An 18566-nucleotide genomic window follows, 5' to 3' on the forward strand; every position below is an offset into this window, starting at 1 on the left:
TGAGTGCAGCCTTAGAGTGAAAACTAAAAGGAGGAACGTGGAAACAAAGATTTTTAGATACTTCCATCCAGGTCGTCTATGAAAATGTGTCATACCATTCCCACTTAATAAGGTCGGCCATGTTCTCCAAACCGCTGTCCCCTGGGGATATCCGTCTCCCTCAAACAGCAATTTATCGAGCCGGGCAGCCTCGTCTTTCTTTTTTTTTTTTTTTCTTTTTTTTTCTTTTTTTTAACCATCACGAGAAGCTGTAATTCTCTCTCGGTATCCTCGGCACGATCTCTCCTCCCTCTCTCTCCTCCACAAAGGAGCGGGCTTGGGCAAGTTGCATACAAAATAGCTGACTCAATCATCCAGCTGCATAATCAAGATAAGGGAGACGGTGACAGGAAGTGTGGAGAGACGGCTTTGGCAACATTGACTATGAGATGGAAGCAAAGTTCTAAACCCTCGGTGGACTCTAAACGCTTCCTTGGCTTACAGTTGTTAATAAATCAAAAGTTGAACATGCGTCCGAAGCAAAAAAAAAAAAAAAACACACAAAAAAAACACCCAACTTGTCACTTTTTTGGCTCTTGTGGGCCACCAGCAGGTGCGGCGTGTATTTAACTTGGCATCCTGTCAGCTTTTTTCCTCTCCTCCAGACTGGCACATTGAAGGAGATTTAACCTCAGAGCTGAGCAGGATGTGCTTTGGCACAAAAAATACATAATAAAAAAAAAAGAAATGAAAATCAATCCATCTCAAGGTTTTTGCGTCTCATAAATCAGCTGTAGCGTGCCGGCCGAGTGTGCATTTCCAAGACAGATGGCACAGAGGCTGCAAAATCCTCAGCTTATCTTAGTGAGCCTGCACAACCAACTGTAATGACCGCACAGTCTAATAGAATAGATTAAGGCCAAGCAATGGCTAATCATTTTCTACTTCTTCTGTACAGACTATTACAATGGCGTGATTCCAACTTTTATGACTAAAATGCTTAATTATTTATTTCTTTAATTAAGCTTTTTTTATTTTATATTATTTAGAATTTGTTTTTCTTAGTCAAGCAACTTTTTTTTTCAAAAAACAAGAAGCATTTTTAATGAAAATGTTCCCTTATATCGGTGGAGCTGTCCATGGTGCTGAATGCTCTGTCGCCCATATTAGATATACGTGCACTGCATACTCTAAAACATCACAAACAACACTTCAAAATTTTTGCTTTTTCTTCCATAATTTGTCCACCACATGCAGCACAACAGCAAGCAAACAGGTGAAGCAATAATTTTAAAGGCATTTAAAAAACATTTTTTTTAATAAGAGCCACGCTTGTTGCATGATAAAGTCCAAATAGAACATTTTCTTACCTGTGTCAATAAAAGAGAATGGCTCGCTCAGATCAGTGTCTTTGCGCTCTAAGAATGGGTGGCAGAATTGTGTCGGGAAAGAAGCTTCCAAGTGTTTCCCGTTTGGGTCAAGGCGTTGGTAGGAGACGGCGCTGAAAGATCCATGTTTAATAACAGTGCTGCTGAGGCTCCATCGCTTCAGCTGAGCAGCGAACCTGCTCGGGCTTCTTCTTTCTATCCGCCGAGACACCAGCGAGGGAGAGAGGGGGAGGCGCGCAGGAGGAGGAAGTGTGTGTGAGCGTGAGTGGGTGGGGGCTGCTGTCAGCTTCAGCTCACACGCTGCCAAGAGAGACGAGTGGGTTTTTTTTTTTTGTTTTGTTTTTTTTGGATCAACACGGTAAAGTTGTAAAGCTCCTAATGAGATATACCAGCTTTAAAAAAAAAGGGCTCAACAACAGGCGGGAGCCTGGGACCGTAGCTCCACCCCCTCACCACGCCCGCAATAGCCACACCCCTGCGTGAAGTTAATTAGTCAAAATATATTTGGACTATACTAATAAAAATGCATTTATAAAAGAAAAAAAAATGACATTATACCAGGAAAAAAAATTTCCAAAATTACGAGAATAGTCCTATTTTCATCAGAATATTTTATTTACAAAATATCTTTATTTCATTTTGTTAAATTAATTTTGTAGATTATAAATTAAATTTAAAGGAATAAAGAAAAGTTGTAGTATGCTTCTTTTTTCATGTAATTAATTTAAAAAAATTAATTAAATTTTTCAATGTATTATACTGACTATAATCCTTCTCAGGCAGGTTTGAGATTATTATAACAATATAATTCCATCAGTGATTATTTGTTTTCATAATATTTGGCATTTATTCGTTCATATTTGACCTTTTTATTTCCTGATACATATTTAAATTCATATTCAATTTGTCTGTAATATTCATGGAGTATACAGAGATCATACACAGCTGTGGCTGGAGGCAACCTCCTGTTGTTAGTAGTTTATTTACAGTGTAAAACTGTAAAAAAAAAAAAAAAAAAAGCATTCTGCATCATTTGAAAATCAGTGACATTTGGAAAGTGAGTGAAATTTTATTTTATTTATTTTTATTTTTATTTTTATTTTTATTTTTATTTTTATTTTTATTTTTATTTTTATTTTTATTTTTATTTTTATTTTTATTTTTATTTTTATTTTTATTTTTATTTTTATTTTTATTTTTATTTTTATTTTTATTTTTATTTTTATTTTTATTTTTATTTTTATTTTTTATTTTATCTTATCTTATTTTTATTTTATTTTAACAGATTAATTCTCCTTGTTGCTAGGCAGAGTTCCTTTATTGCTCACCTGGGCAGTGGGGGGGAGCCACACCCACTATATCCCCCGAGTAGGTGTCCAATCATGTTTTGAATGCCATTCAGTACACCGCCACCAGAGGGCGTAGTTTCGCATACATTGTGTTACTCCTGTATGAAGATTACTGTGATCTACTGCTGTCTGTATTTATGTGCAGGCCTGCCTAGTTTGGTTGTACGTCCTGCAAACACGCACATACGGCAACATACATCATAAACGACCACCCCAGATAAATGACCAAATAATGAAATAAACTGTCAAGAGTAGCGATGACGGTGGCCCATAATTTTCAGGGCTTAACTAGAAAGCAAAGGGGCGGGGTGGGGCGGGGCGGGGCAGGCAGCCGCTAAAGCAGATCATACTTCACCGCAGAGGTCAGTTCTGGTTCCATGTGATGCTAAATCAATACGTTTTAATGATAAATGATGGAATACCACAAAGATGCTGCATGGGCATGCTGTAATAGTGCAAACAAAAGGGATTTGGGGAAATAAAAACATCATTCAAGATGCAATACTCAGATAAAAAGCTGATTTTCAGAATACTTTTATACAATATTTTACAATAGTTTTGTAACAAAGACAATGATAAATAATTATAATTATATAATAATTATAAATATTTAATAATTATAATAATAATTATAATAAAATATAATAATTATAACAAAATATAATAATTATAACGAAATATAATAATTATAACAAAATATAATAATTATAATAAAATATAATAATTATAATTATGTACAGTTAGTACAGCATTGCTTACATAACAAATCCAAACATGACCTTAGACGTTTGTACAGGAGTGTATGTAAGACTGAAAATGTGTGTAATTTAATGTTAAGACATACTATATGTCCAAATGTACGAGGAATATACTGCACTATAGTACTACAGTAGTATAAATATTCACTTGAAGACATTAAAAATAAGTTTTTGTCACCTTTGCTTTACTTTTTAGACCATACAGCCTCACGTTTTCCACAATGTCGAAGTCTGAGGACTACCCCCAGCAGGGTGACTATACAGTACGTGTGTGTGGGTGGAGGACGGAGAGGGGGAAGTGGGGGGCACGGGGGTTCTGTAAAGGCATCGGCATCAGTGGCGGTGAAGGGAAGGAATGTGTGATATGCGGACAAGGACGTACCGCAGCAGCTCTGAGGAAGATAGACGCATTCTAATATCCTCGCTGTGTCTGCTGTTGGTCTCTGAGGACTGAACGCCACATTAAAACACAACTTAGACATGGCGAGAGGCAAAGGTCTCCAATAGGGAAGCAAGGAAATAATATGTCTGCTTCAGCTAGGAGATGAAATATTGACTTTAGGGATGTAGGATTCTGCCTTTTCTATTGTGATCATGCTACATTACAATACCATATTTCACCTTCTATAGCTTCTATTATATTTAGACTGTGTTTATATTTCTTTAAACATCTGGAGGTTGCTTTGTATCGTTGAATTTGACTGCCAGAAAGTACTGGAAAAGAGTACATATATATTTATATTTACAATATGTACCACAGAAGGGCATGTGAACGCCCCTTCCTTGTTTACTTCTTACATGTTCACCTCCGCAACTTCTGCAGTGCACCAAAAATGTGTTTATATCGCCATCAAACTCTGAATTGTTACTTTTCAAAAATGGCTGCCATTGAATTGAGTTGCACAGTGGTCGAGTGGTTAGCGCGCAGACCTCACATCTAGGAGACCCGGGTTCAATTCCACCCAGGGCAGTTTGCATGTTCTCCGTGGGTTTTCTCCGGGTACTCCGGTTTCCTCCCACATTCCAAAAACATGCTAGGCTAATTAGCGACTCCAAATTGTCCATAGGTATGAATGTGAGTGTGAATGGTTGTTTGTCTATATGGGCTCTGTGATTGGCTGGCCTCTCTGCTCGAAGACAGCTGGGATAGGCTCCAGCACCCCCACGAGGATAAGCGGTAGAAAGGGAATGAATGAATGAATTGAGTCAATAATGATTTGGAGTGCATGAGAAAGTATGAAGGCGCATCAGAACCAATGTTGAAATACTAATGAGTTCATTGTCAACAATAGTGAATAGCGAAGTAACATTTTAAAGCGGTTGCTTATCACGTGGTGTTAACAATCAGGAGGTTGCCTACAGCCACAGCTGCATTTTTGACTACAAATGTTATGATTATTTCATACCACACCCCGGTGACTATAGGATACTCAATTGGAGTATATTTTACTATAATCATATATAGTCCATAAAGTCCACGGTATCTCACCAGAAGACAGCTGGGATAGGCTCCAGCACCCCCTGCGACCCTTGTGAGGATCAGCGGTAGAAAATGAATGAATTGAGTTAATAATGATTCGGAGTGCATGAGAAAGTATGAAGGAGCATCACAGCAGTGACTCACTCACCAATGTTGTAGTACTAATGAGTTCATTGTCAACAATAGCAAAGTAACATTTTAAAGCGGGTGCTTATCAAGTGGCGTTAACACTCAGGAGGTTGCCTACAGCCACAGCTGCATTTTTGACTACAAATGTTATGATTATTTCATACTACACCCCGGCGACTTTCGGATACTCAATTGGAGTATATTTTACTATACTCATATATAGTCCAGGGTATCTCACCGGAAGACAGCTGGGATAGGCTCCAGCACCCCCGCGACCCTCGTGAGGATAAGCGGTAGAAAATGAATGAATGAATGAATTGAGTTAATAATGATTTAGAGTGCATGAGAAAGTATGAAGGAGCATCACAGCAGTGACTCACTCACCAATGTTGTAGTACTAATGAGTTCATTGTCAACAATAGCGAAGTAGCATTTTAAAGCATGTGCTTATCATGTGGCGTTAACACTCAGGAGGTTGCCTACAGCCACAGCTGCATTTTTGACTACAAATGACTGCATTTGTACTTGTACTATTTGACTACAAATATATTTTGCTATACTCATATATGGTCCATAAAGTCCAGGGTATCTCACCAGAAGACAGCTGGGATAGGCTCCAGCATACCCAAGCAAAATGGATGGATGAGTGATTTTTACATCATATTTTTCAATAAATGTGACTTTTTAGAGCAATAATAAATATCCTAGGAGTTATTGCTGTACCTAATGAAGTGTCCAGTGAATGTCCAACAGCAGTGACATTAAAAATGGGGGGGGGGGTAAAAAAAAGCAATCTGGCGGTCTGACTTGTTGAGCACGCCCATTCCAATGAAAAGATGATAATGCCACTAAATGAAGTCCGAGCGGAGAAGAAAAGGAGGCATATAGGCGGAATTAATTATTTAAATCCTTCATTTAGTGCCTAAGCCAATTTGGTGGCGGGGGCGGGAGAGAGAGAGAGATGGGGGGGCGGTAATGGCACTGGCAATAATTCAGGGGTGGAGACGGGGGTTAGCGAGCGCCGGTTGATTTAATGGAATATCTGCTGTCAATGAAGTGCGGCGGATCCATCTTTGCTGCATGAGGAGGAAGAGGGGCAGACTCGGCCAAATGGAAGGGGGGGGGGGCAACTTAATGCTCTTTGCATACTAACTGGGGACCGTTAAAATGGACCAAATGTTTTCTTATGCATTACATTTGTACCAATATGGAGGCATGCAGGTATGCACAGTTAAGCGTTTAATTACACTGAGAGTCTTTACTTATACGGTTGCAGCTGAACAACCACGGCAATCAAACACAAACATTTCTATGGTTACCATCACGTGTTCCCTCTCACTTTTATTTATCACTAACAGTATCAGTAATTCCTCATTTATCTCAGCTAACCGGTTCCATACCCGGTTCCTTCGTAGGAAGTGGAATATTTTCATATTTAAAGTATAGCAAACCTGTTTTATGACATTCTATGCATTATTAGAGACCTGTAGACATGAAATAACACCCCTATAGTTACCTTTACACTCTTATTACAGAGTATTCATTCATTAATTTTGTACCGCTTATCCTCACGAGGGTCGCAGGGGGTGCTGGAGCCTATCCCAGCTTCTCTTTTATTGCTATTTATATTTCAAGGTAATTAACTTTTTTATGCTTTTTTTTCATTTTTCTGACCGAAAATGTTGTTAGAATGTTCTATTCTCATGTTAAATGATGCCAAAGGTTCTGATAATGAGGTTTGAATGCTCGGTTTCAGAGGGTTTTTTCGAACACTTATATGGGCATGCCTAGGAACAAGCTGAGTGGGCCCAATGACAGCGGAGTGGGTGTCCCCGGAGGCGGACCATGGGTGGAATAAATTAAAAAACAGACCATTTTTGGAATAGGTGTAGAATCTGGACGATCTAGAAAGCTCTGCACGGGGAGAACAAGCAAACGCCACACAGAGATGGCCCAGGGTGGAATTGAACACAAATAGGGTCTCCTATTTGTGAAGCCTGTGTGCTAACCACTCAACACCGTGCAGCCCCTAAAAGGTTTTATTTCCTTTTGTTTACAAATTTGGGGAATAACAGTTTAAAATTCAATATAGGGGTGTTATTTAATGTCTAGAGGGCTCTAATAATGCTTAAATATTCATTCATTTTCTATCCACACGAGGGTCACGGGGGTGCTGGAGCCTATCCGAGCTGGGTACACCCTGGACTGGTGGCCAGCCAATCACAGGGCACATATAGACAAACAACCATTCACACTCACATTCATACCTATGGACAATTTGGAGTCGCTAATTAACCAAGCATGTTTTTGGAATGTGGGAGGAAACCGGAGTACACAGAGATGGCCGAGGGTGGAATTGAACTCGAGTCACCTAGCTGTGAGGCCTATGCGCTAACCACTCACCCACCGTGCAGAAAAAGTTACATCATTTTTTTACAATTGTATAATTCAACATATTTGAAAGGGAGTAGGAAGAAGCCAAAAGTATAAAGAATGTGTAATATTGGAAAAAAAATTCCAATGTAAATAAATAAACCGACAACAGCAGTGTAAAAATGGCAGACGTCCGAGGGATGTCGTCGATGGGTGACGTCACATGGACAACGTTGACTTTTTTTTTTTTTTAAAGGCAAACACTCACAAGCTCTTAAATGACAGGACAAGAACGTACAAGTTCATGAATTATACACATTTTGGAGACAGTGTGTAAAATATATACATAGGTACATCCATTCTCGGCCTCTAATGGATGGAGTAGTAGTAGTAGTACTGTGTTTTAAAAAAAAAAAGTCACAAACATCCACTTAGGCTGTTTTAATTATACATATCTTGTATCCTTCATCCAAATCCATCCGCTGTGTAATCCGTGTAAATGTATCAATAGGTGCTATTTATAGGCAGGGATAGAGGGGGTGGGTGGGTGGGGGGGACCGACCCCAAAGCAGGAGTGGCTCAGCTGGGAGCTCTGAAAGCACCAACATGGTTTTTATTTTCAGCGCCGGCATAAATAAAGCGCCGCGCATTCCGAGAGTACAGCGAGAGGCTGCGGAATGTCGCTGCAGCTGGGAGGGCCCCGGCGTCTCTTTTGTAAGGCTTTTAGTGTAGGTGGTGTGTTTATCCCAACGGTCACGCTGAGACAGCCACCGTCGAGGGCCGGCCGGCGGGGCCCGGGCCGTCCTCGCTGAGTGGCGGACGAGTTAGCCCACGCTCGGCTCGCCGCACTTCTCACTCCTCTGCTGCTGTTCTACTGCATAAACTGTCAGATAGCTTCACTAAATACATGAGGGTGGAAGTAACGGAACAGGGACACGTTTGTGGTTTAGTACTCTGATCTGGTCTCACTTTGGTTTTGTTGTGTTAGCGTTTACACTGGTATTTTTGTTTTGGATCCAAACATTGAGTAGTAAAGAACAGCGAAAAGCATGTCAAATTTACATGTACATTCTTTAGTAATCAGCTGTAGAACATAGTTAGTTTCAGTTCATAGTTTTACACCGTTTGACGCCCCTGCACAACCCGAAGCTCTATTGCTCCATTGACTTTAAATGTACAAACGGGCCCCCCAATGGTGATACTTGTCGTCATACCAGTAACCATCATTCGCTTATCCTCACAAGGGTCGCGGTGGGTGCTGGAGCCTATCCCAGCTGTCTTCTACACCCTGGACTGGTGGCCAGCCAATCACAGGGCACATATAGACAAACAACCATTCACACTCACATTCATACCTATGGACAATTAGGAGTCGCTAATTAACCTAGCATGTTTTTGGAATGTGGGAGGAGACCGGAGTACCCGGAGAAAAACTCCACACAGAGATGGCCGAGGGTGGAATTGAACCCGGGTCTCCTAGCTGTGAGGTCTGCCGAAACGGAAACCATCAGGACCAATTAAGTTACATTTTCCAGGGGAGAAGAGTGGCGGGTGGACAGGAAGTGACGTCAAAGGGTTCAGAGTTGAGTTTCAGCTATGTGATTTTTGTTGATTTTGTTGGTTGATTCGGCTGCACGGTGGTGGAGTGGTAAGCACGCAGGCCTCAGAGCTAGGAGACCCGAGTATGATTCTACCTTCGGCCAGACCTGACTGTGATAAGTGAATTTCCACAAAGTACGAGTCCTTACTTATAAATGCAATATCTTTGTCGTATCTTTGAGCATAGCCACAATGTCTATAACAATTATTAGAGATCTCTAGACATGAAATAGCACCCCTATAGTCACCTTTGCACACAACTATAGGATATAATTAAAGCAATTAAGTCGTTTAAGATAAAAATGAAGCTCATGTGTACATGCCCATGTTGTTATTATATATTATAATGATCATGAGGGCTGCACAGCTGGGAGACCCGGGTTCAATCCCACCCTCGGCCATCTCTGTGTGTAGTTTGCATGTTCCCCTCGTGCATGCGTGGGTTTTCTCCGGCTTCCTCCCACATTCCAAAAACATGGTAAGCTAAGTGTTGACTCCATAGGTATGAATGTGAGTGTGAATGGTTGTTTGTCTATATGTGCCCTGTGATTGGCTGGCGACCAGTCCAGGGTGTACACCGCCTCTCGCTCGAAGACAGCTGGGATAGGCTCTGGCGAGGATAAGCGGTACAAAATAAATGAATGAATGTTTGTTGAACAAAAGCCATGTTGTTCGGGTCTGGTGCTTGTGTATCACTGAAACACAATACTTCTTTTAGAGATCGGGGTAGGTTTATATCACCCAAAGAACTGTACATTACGTCTCTAGTTGAACTCTTAATAGTAACACCACTCTTGGCTGACTCATTGCCAACATTTACCCAGTCAGCAAGGCTCTCTCACCTGTCTGGACACAGAGGAGTAAAAAAATAAAAAATAGCTATTTAATAATTCATCTGCAGGAAGCGTCTCCTTCTTTCGTCATCCCCACGTGTCCTGAGATGTATAACTCAACGAGACGGAGTGGGACGCCGGAATGTGCCGACAGAAAGGACGAGGCTTTCAGGATGACCAAACACGCTGTCTGATGTGAGCTTGATGATTCACTAGAAGAAGCTCTTTGAACACTTAAAGTGGTTGAGAAGAACCAGAAGCAGCTCAGAAATAGATGAAACCCAACATGAGTATTACTACTCTTGTGTGTATATATATATATATATATATAGTATATAATATAGTTATGGTAAAAGCCCCAATTAATGCCTCATTGTTTGCGTCATTACATTCATTCATTCATTTTCTACCGCTTATCCTCACGAGGGTCGCGGGGGTGCTGGAGCCTATCCCAGCTGTCTTCGGGCGAGATACCCTATATTATATATGAGTATAGCAAAATATACTCCAATTGAGTATCCGAAAGTCGCTGAGGTGTGGTATGAAATAATCATACCATTTGTAGTCAACAATGCAGCTGTGGCTGTAGGCAACCTTCTACCTGTCTTCCGGTGAGATACCCTGGACTTTATGGACTATATATGAGTATAGCAAAATATATTTGTAGTCAACTTGTACAAGTACAAATGCAGTCATTTGTAGTCAAAAATGCAGCTTATGGCTGTAGGCAACCTCTTGAGTGTTAACGCCACATGATAAGCACCCACTTTAAAATGTTACTTCGCTATTGTTGACAATGAACTCATTAGTACTACAACATTGGTGAGTACACCCTGGACTGGTGGCCAGCCAATCACAGGGCACATATAGACAAACAACCATTCACACTCGTATTCATACCTATGGACAATTTGGAAAAAAAAAACCACATTTATTAAAAACAGAAAAATATACAAACTTTTTCAGCGCTTTGGTACAATAAAAGCTCTGATAAAACATTCCACTGTTCCCAAATATCTTAATTTTTATTTTTCTGCACAAAATAAGATGAAAAATAAATAAACAAATCAAGAATAAAGAAAATCAATCAGTAATAAATAAATATAATAATAATAATAATAATAAAACGTCAAATAATAAAAACTTAAGAAACCACATATAGTTGGTGGGAAGACAAATTATTTTTTTCAGATTAAAATGAACAAAGCATTATTAGAGCCCTGTAGACATGACAAAACACGACTATAGTCACATTTATACTCTTTTTATTTACAACATATTGCGCAACTGCAGGGTCTTGAGACACATGCTAACTCGCAAACTAGAGAGCTAGCGACCTGAACGGTAGCCTTCAAGTTATTTCCTTTAAACTTAAATAGCCAAAAACTTACCACTTCCACACGGATAGGGAGGATAACTATTAACAGTTATTTAACCTTTAACATGAACATTAATCAAACGTAATATTTTTTTTCTGGGTACATGATACCATACAGCATCCATATCAAACTAAATTAAACTTTCATATGAAGGAGGGGGCCTCAAACTAGTGACCTGTGGACCACATTTGGCCCGCGGGCCGCATGTTTGAGACCCCTGCGTTGGTTTGTTGAGGGTATTGTATATACGTATACATAGTGTGTTGTAGAATGTTTTCGGTGTGTGTCTTTTTGAACAACAACAACAGGTGAACACAGGCGAGTACACTTGACTTCCTCACCTTTTGAAGCTGCGTTCAAAAGCACCGAAGCATTTACAACAAGCAGTTCATCTAAACGGTCCCTCACCTTGACGCTTCCGCCAGGTCACCTCAGTATCTCAGCTCCTCCAGTTCAAACAAATCTACCATAAAAAAAAGTAAATAAATAAAAAGTTACAGATAAATATCTTCACATCGCTTCACAATCTGTCATGCTGTTATAATCCTCACTCGGGAATGGAACCGTAGGCGGGTGTCCTCTGCCCGGCATCCGTGTGGGCTGCTTGCTAGGCCCGGTAGCTAGCTCTCTCTAAAGGATAGGCCATGGAGGAGATGCCAGACTGGACTGCTTGAGACAGACAGATGCAGACTGGTGGGCGCCTCGCCGCTTCAAAAAATGCCTGCAGAGGACATCTAACGAGTGAGATGTGGCGACGAAGGACCCGGCATGTATACCGAATCCACTTACCTGACCTTTGAACTATCATTTCTCTGTGCTGATGAGTCAGACATCTGCATTGACAAACACGATGCATTTGCATTAACTCATGTCCAATGACTGAAAGTGTTTGTATCTTCCATGTACAATACATAGTACCATAGTACATACATAGTAGTACTTAGATTGGGCGGTCTAGTGGCTAGCGCGCAGACCTCACAGCTAGGAGACCAGGGTTCAATTCCACCTTCAGCTATCTCTGTGTGGAGTTTGCATGTTCTCCCCGTGCATGCGTGGGTTTTCTCCGGGTACTCCGGTTTCCTCCCACATTCCAAAAACATGCTAGGTTAATTAGCGACTCCAAATTGTCCATAGGTATGAATGTGAGTGTGAATGGTTGTTTGTCTATATGTGCCCTGTGATTGGCTGGCCACCAGTCCGGGGGGTCCGACAGCTGGGATAGGCTCCAGCACCCCCTCGACCCTTCTGAGGAAAAGCGCTAGAAAATGAATGAATGAATATGGGAATATGGGAAATAGGAATAATCATCTCCAGGGTCAACCTTCACTAACTATAGAGTTAATGTTTAACAACTAACATTCATTTATTCATTAATCATATGACATTCTATGCATTATTAGAGACCTGTAGACATGAAATAACACCCCTATAGTCACCTTTACACTCTTATTACCGAGTATTCATTCATTCATTTTCTACCGCTTATCCTCAAGAGTGTCGCAGGGGGTGCTGGAGCCTATCCCAGCTGTCTTCAGGCAAGAGGCGGGGTACAGCCAATCACAGGGCACATATAGACAAACAACCATTCACACTCACATTCATACCTATGGACAATTTGGAGTCGCTAATTAACCTAGCATGTTTTTGGAATGTGGGAGGAAACCGGAATACCCGGAGAAAACCCATGCATGCACGGGGAGAACATGCAAACTCCACACAGAGATGGCCGAGGTGGGATTGAACTTGGGTCTCCTAGCTGTGAGCCCTGCGTGCTAACCATTAGTCCACCGTGCAGCCCCTAAATTTACAAATTTACAAATTTTATTTACAAATTTGGGTAATAACAGTTTAAAAGTTAATATAGGAGTGTTATTTTATTTTCTAGAGGGCTCTAATAATGCTTAAATATTCATTCATTTTTTTACCGCTTATCCACAGGAGGGTCGCGGGGGTGCTGGAGCCTATCCCAGCTGTATTTGGGTGAGAGGCGGGGTGGGGTACACCCTGGACTGGTGGCCAGCCAATCACAGGGCACATATAGACAAACAACCATTCACACTCACATTCATACCTATGGACAATTTGGAGTCGCTAATTAACCTAGCATGTTTTTGGAATGTGGGAGGAAACCGGAATACCCGGAGAAAACGGGGAGAACATGCAGACTCCACACAGTGATGCCCAACGGAGATTCAAACTCAGGTCTTAGCATGGCAAAATATGGTAACCACTCATCCACCGTGCGGCTTGATGCCACAACATAAACAACACAAACAGACACACAAATCTGTTTTGCTTCCAGTTGAGTCCAGCAAAGTGGCCTTCTGGTTTATTTATGCTACGCTAGCCAATCGTGTTGACCTTTCGGACTATCTGGCTGAAGCATCTTGAATCGGATGCCATTTGGGAAAAGTTTGAGTCCCAGTTAAGCGAGTGCTGATAAAAACGTGCGTTTCTGTGAGTTTCCTGGCGTGGCGACATCATAGGCGGTATAATAAGCTCGGTCGAGGGTTCGACAGCTGAAGTGCTGGCAGCAACGTTGAAATCCTACCAGGGCAGAAGGCAATCTAGCAAATGTCTTGAATTCTTCATTGAAGCTTCAGACAGGACCCCGCAAGTCATTTCTCCCAACAATTCTCCGCTGTAAGAACTTGGCAACCTCCAGGGGAACATTCTCCAAAATGATTAGTCATATTTAGATGACTTGGCTGCAGGAGTACGAGTGACGCATCTGCAGAGCAAAAAAAAAAAAAAAAAAAAGGTTGAATGGATGTGCTCGCCTCGGTGTCTGCTTCACTCTCTCTCAGCTTCTTTCATTCACAGGCGGCCAGGATGTTCTTGGTGGAATGTTTCTAAAGGAACGCTGCTTTTCTCTGTGCAGCGGCCAGCAAGATTAGGATTTCAACCTGGGAACTGTGTGTTGACGCTGAAGATGCTGGTTAATTCCATTCCATACAGTGTGTGTGTGTGTGTGTGTGTGTTTGTATGAAGTGCGAGGATTTTTCCGGCAAAGCTGTGGCATTCCTGCTCCTTCCGTTTTATTTTGTGGAAGTGTTTGGCCGAAGTAAACACGGACATTTTGTTGTTTGTTTTTAGACGTAGGATGCTACACAATGGGGTAAAAATAAGGAACAAAAACAATGATGATTTACACACCACACAGCTAGGAGACACGGGTTCGATTCCCCGCCCGGGTATCTCTGTGTGGAGTTTGCATGTTCTCCCCGTGCATGCGTGGGTACATGAATTTTGCCCCATATATTTAGCCAAAATACCGCAACAATCCATCCATATTTTTATCTATATCACTTATCCTCACTAGGTATGCTGGAGCCTATCCCAGCTGTCTTCGGGGCAAGAGGCGGGGTACACCCTGGACTGGTGGCCAGCCAATCACAGGGGACATATAGACAAACAACCATTCACACTCACATTCATACCGTTGGAGAATTTGGTGTCGCTAATTAAGCTAGCATGTTTTGGAACCTAGCATGTTCCGGTTTCCTCCCACATTCCAAAAACATGCTAGGTTAATTAGCGACTCCAAATTGTCCATAGGTATGAATGTGAGTGTGAATGGTTGTTTGTCTATATGTGCCCTGTGATTGACTGGCCACCAGTCCAGGGTGTACCCCGCCTCTCGCCTCGAAGACAGCTGGGATAGGCTCCAGCACCCCCGCGACCCTCGTGAGGATAAGCGGTAGAAAATGAATGAATGAATGAATTAATGGTCAGGGCACTTGTTTGAGACAGTTACCCTGCCCGGTAGATTCACGCCATCATGCTAGGTGTTAGCATTGCAAGCATGCTAATGTTAGCATACGAATATTCTTTGTGATTTTCATGGGTAGACACATATATAAACACCACGATCATGCTCGGGGGTTTGCATTGCGAGCATGTTAACATTAGCATTAGCCATTTTTGCCTCTCATCCAAAGACAGCTGGGATAGGCTCCAGCATCCCCACGACCCTCGTGAGCATAAGCGGAAAAATGAAATGAATAATTGTTTCCGCTTGTGGCTCTCATACAGTACAGTCGGGAAGACCTGGGTTTGATTCTCCGTTCGGGCATCTCTGTGTGGAATTTCCATGTTCTGGGATAGGCTCCAGCATCCCCTTGACCCTTGTGAGGTTAAGCGGTAGAAAATGAATGAATGAATTAATGAATTCAACACGGAGAAATGAAATATTTCCCTACACGTAAACATTGCTAGGCGTAGTAGCAGCAGTCGGCCCTCTACTTCAAGTTTAAAAAAAAAAAAAAAACCCACGCCGCTTTTACCTCATCCATTTTTTTTTGTTTCACATACACCACGCTGTTTGTTTCAGGCGGAAACAGAAGTGGCACCTGATTATTTCCATCCCCTAATGTCGTCGCTTCCCCAACCACCGCGGCGCCTCTGATTTCTGCTTTGATTAGGAGTGTGACTAGCACAGATAATCACACACGACTTCCTGAAAGCGACGCTCTGGCAGGAAAAGACTTTGACTGCATCACTAGGGGGCCCCTTAAAGCTGAAGAAGACGAGCCGGTGGGGAGAGAATAAGCCCACCAAAAAGCCCTCCCCTGGCTTCATGGAAGACGTTAAGGAAGCAAAGTGCCGATAGTGGGTGCTCTCATTTTTAATTTACTGTACCTCCATTGAGCACGCCAGGAAGACTTATGAATACTTCCACCAGTGCAGTATTTATGAAGGTGTCAAATAGGCAAATCACAGCACACAAGAGCGCCAGATGGTATTTGTGAATAATGTGCCCCTGGCAAATACACGCCGTCGTGACACATTTTGGTCACTTTCAGATGCAAGTGGTATTATTTTAGCTCCGGATTCAGTCTGCTTCACCTGTGGACTTTTACCATCAAATCCAGGCTACATTTTTTTTTACTTATTTAATCGACTTGAATTGACATTTTGTATCAGAGTCTACTAAATTTGTACTTTTTTTGTATAAAAATTGCCCCACAAGGGACGAATAAAGGTATATCTAACAGTGGAATCACTGGGCCTATTTTAGGGGGTCTTCAACCCCCCTAAAATGTTCTTAAGTCCCCCCTAAATAATTATATATATATATATATTGTATTTTTTATTTTTAAAAATAAAAAAAACTATTAGTAGTTTTAGTATTAGTAGCAGTACTATTAGTAGTAGTAATAGTAGGCTAGAATGAGGCTACTACTTAGCCTTTTTTATTTAAAAAAAGAAAAAAATCTATTAGTAGTCGTACTATTAGTAGTAGTAGTAGTAGTAGTAGGCTAGTATTAGCCTGCTACTTAGCCTTTTTTATTTTTAAAAACAAAAAAACTATTAGTAGTAGTAGTAGTATTAGTAGTATTAGCAGTAGTAGGCTAGTATTAGCCTGCTACTTAGCCTTTTTATTTTTAAAAATGAAAAAAATATTAGTAGTAGTAGTAGTAGTAGTAGTAGTAGTAGTATTCGTAGTTGTAGTAGTAGGCTAGTATTAGCCTGCTACTTAGCCTTTTTTATTTTAAAAAATGAAAAAAAATATTAGTAGTAGTACTATTAGTAGTAGTAGTAGGCTAGTATTAGCCAGCTACTTAGCCTTTTTTTATTTTTAAAAAGGAAAAAAAATATTATTAGTAGTATTAGTAGTAGTACTATTCGTAGTTGTAGTAGTAGGCTAGTATCAGCCTGCTACTACTACTACTGGTCTAGTAATAATCAGGAGAATAATAATAATGATAGTAATAATAATAATAGGCTAATTAATAATATAATAATGATTATTATTATTATTGTGATATAATATAATAATATATAATATATATGCATCTCTCGGGGCTAAGCTTCTAAATTATTATTATTAAATTAACTACTTTTATGCTTTCGTTTGTACTGTTTTACAGCAGGGGTGTCTCAAAGTGTGACCCAGGGGCCGTTTGAGGCCTGTGTTCCCTTTGTTTGCCCTGCAGCACATTGTAGAAATTTTAAATTACGCAGAAAAAATGAGAAAAATAGAGCAAAAAGGCGCAATATGAATGTAAACCAACTAAAATGGCGACATTAATAACTAATACATTTGTGGCCGACAGCCACAAATAAATAAATGACAGGGAAAGTATGAAGTATGAAGTGGTGTGATTTACTCCTTAGTGTTCATATTGCTATGATTTGCTTGAGGACCCTTCTGGTGCCCACATAGATCATATATGTATATATGTACATGAACCCCAGCTGCTAAATGATGGTGGGGAGGAAGCGTCTATGAATCGCGGGCGCGAGTCAGCGTGATTTCTCATATCACACATGCAAATTTGAGAAATATGGCATGTAGGGAAAACCGCTGAGATGTGTGCCTGTGCCTGCAGCTCTCATGTGTGAAGAAGCCGACATATGGAGGAGGCAGTGAGGCAACGAGCCCACTAGCTCCTTTGAATACAGGGAGAGCTCTATTGTATTGTATTGTATTGCATGTACTGCACGGCCTGTAATGTAGGCTTATACGTTCAATGTGAAGTTGAGAATAAGGAAGTAAAACCGCATGTTGGCCACAATACCAAAGTTTGACTGTGTGCTAGGTTCCAATAACAAAAGTCAACTACATGCTTTGTTGTCATTAAGAAACATAAACATGGCGGTCACCAATAACAAAGCTAAACTGCTTGACAGTTGCAACTAAACTTAACTTGGGCTTATTTGTGAATAATATAATATAATATAATATAACAGGAGGAAAAGCAGTAGAAAATGAATGAATGAATAATATAATATAATATGAGGAAAAGCGGTAGAAAATGAATGAATGAATAATATAATATAATATAATATAATATAATATAATATAATATAATATAATATAATATAATATAATATAATATAATATAACATGAGGAAAAGCGGTAGAAAATGAATGAATTAATATATTATATAATATGATATAATATAATGAAAATATGAAAATATAATGAATAATAATATGAATAATATGAATGAAAATATAATACAATATAATAATATAATATGAGGAAAAGTGGTAGAAAATGAATGAATGAATAATATAATATAATAAAAAGTAATATAATATAGTATAATATGAGGAAAAGCAGTAGAATTTAATTTAATTTAATTTAATTTAATTTAATTTAATTTAATTTAATTTAATTTAATTTAATTTAATTTAATTTAATTTAATTTAATTTAATTTAATTTAATTTAATTTAATTTAATTTAATTTAATTTAATTTAATTTAATTTAATATTATTATTGCAGTTTAGTTTTGTTATATGCCTAAAATGCATCTAACCTTTGTTATTCGATTATCATACAGTTTG

At 39.9% G+C, this 18566-nt stretch overlaps 2 protein-coding genes across 4 annotated transcripts in view; one reads left to right on the plus strand and one right to left on the minus strand.

Annotated features, from left to right (window-relative positions):
* The window catches only part of elfn1a (extracellular leucine-rich repeat and fibronectin type III domain containing 1a), an 84212-nt gene extending 82644 nt beyond the window's left edge, over window positions 1-1568 (minus strand). For both annotated transcript variants that reach the window (XM_058048348.1, XM_058048349.1), the window contains exon 1: window positions 1350-1568. The gene's annotated coding sequence lies outside the window, so the exon portion shown is untranslated. The remainder of the gene's footprint in view (window positions 1-1349) is intronic.
* The window catches only part of psmg3 (proteasome (prosome, macropain) assembly chaperone 3), a 149537-nt gene that overhangs the window by 97230 nt on the left and 33741 nt on the right, over window positions 1-18566 (plus strand). The window lies entirely within an intron of this gene.

Source organism: Doryrhamphus excisus, chromosome 15, assembly GCF_030265055.1.
Source record: "Doryrhamphus excisus isolate RoL2022-K1 chromosome 15, RoL_Dexc_1.0, whole genome shotgun sequence".
NCBI lineage: Eukaryota > Metazoa > Chordata > Actinopteri > Syngnathiformes > Syngnathidae > Doryrhamphus > Doryrhamphus excisus.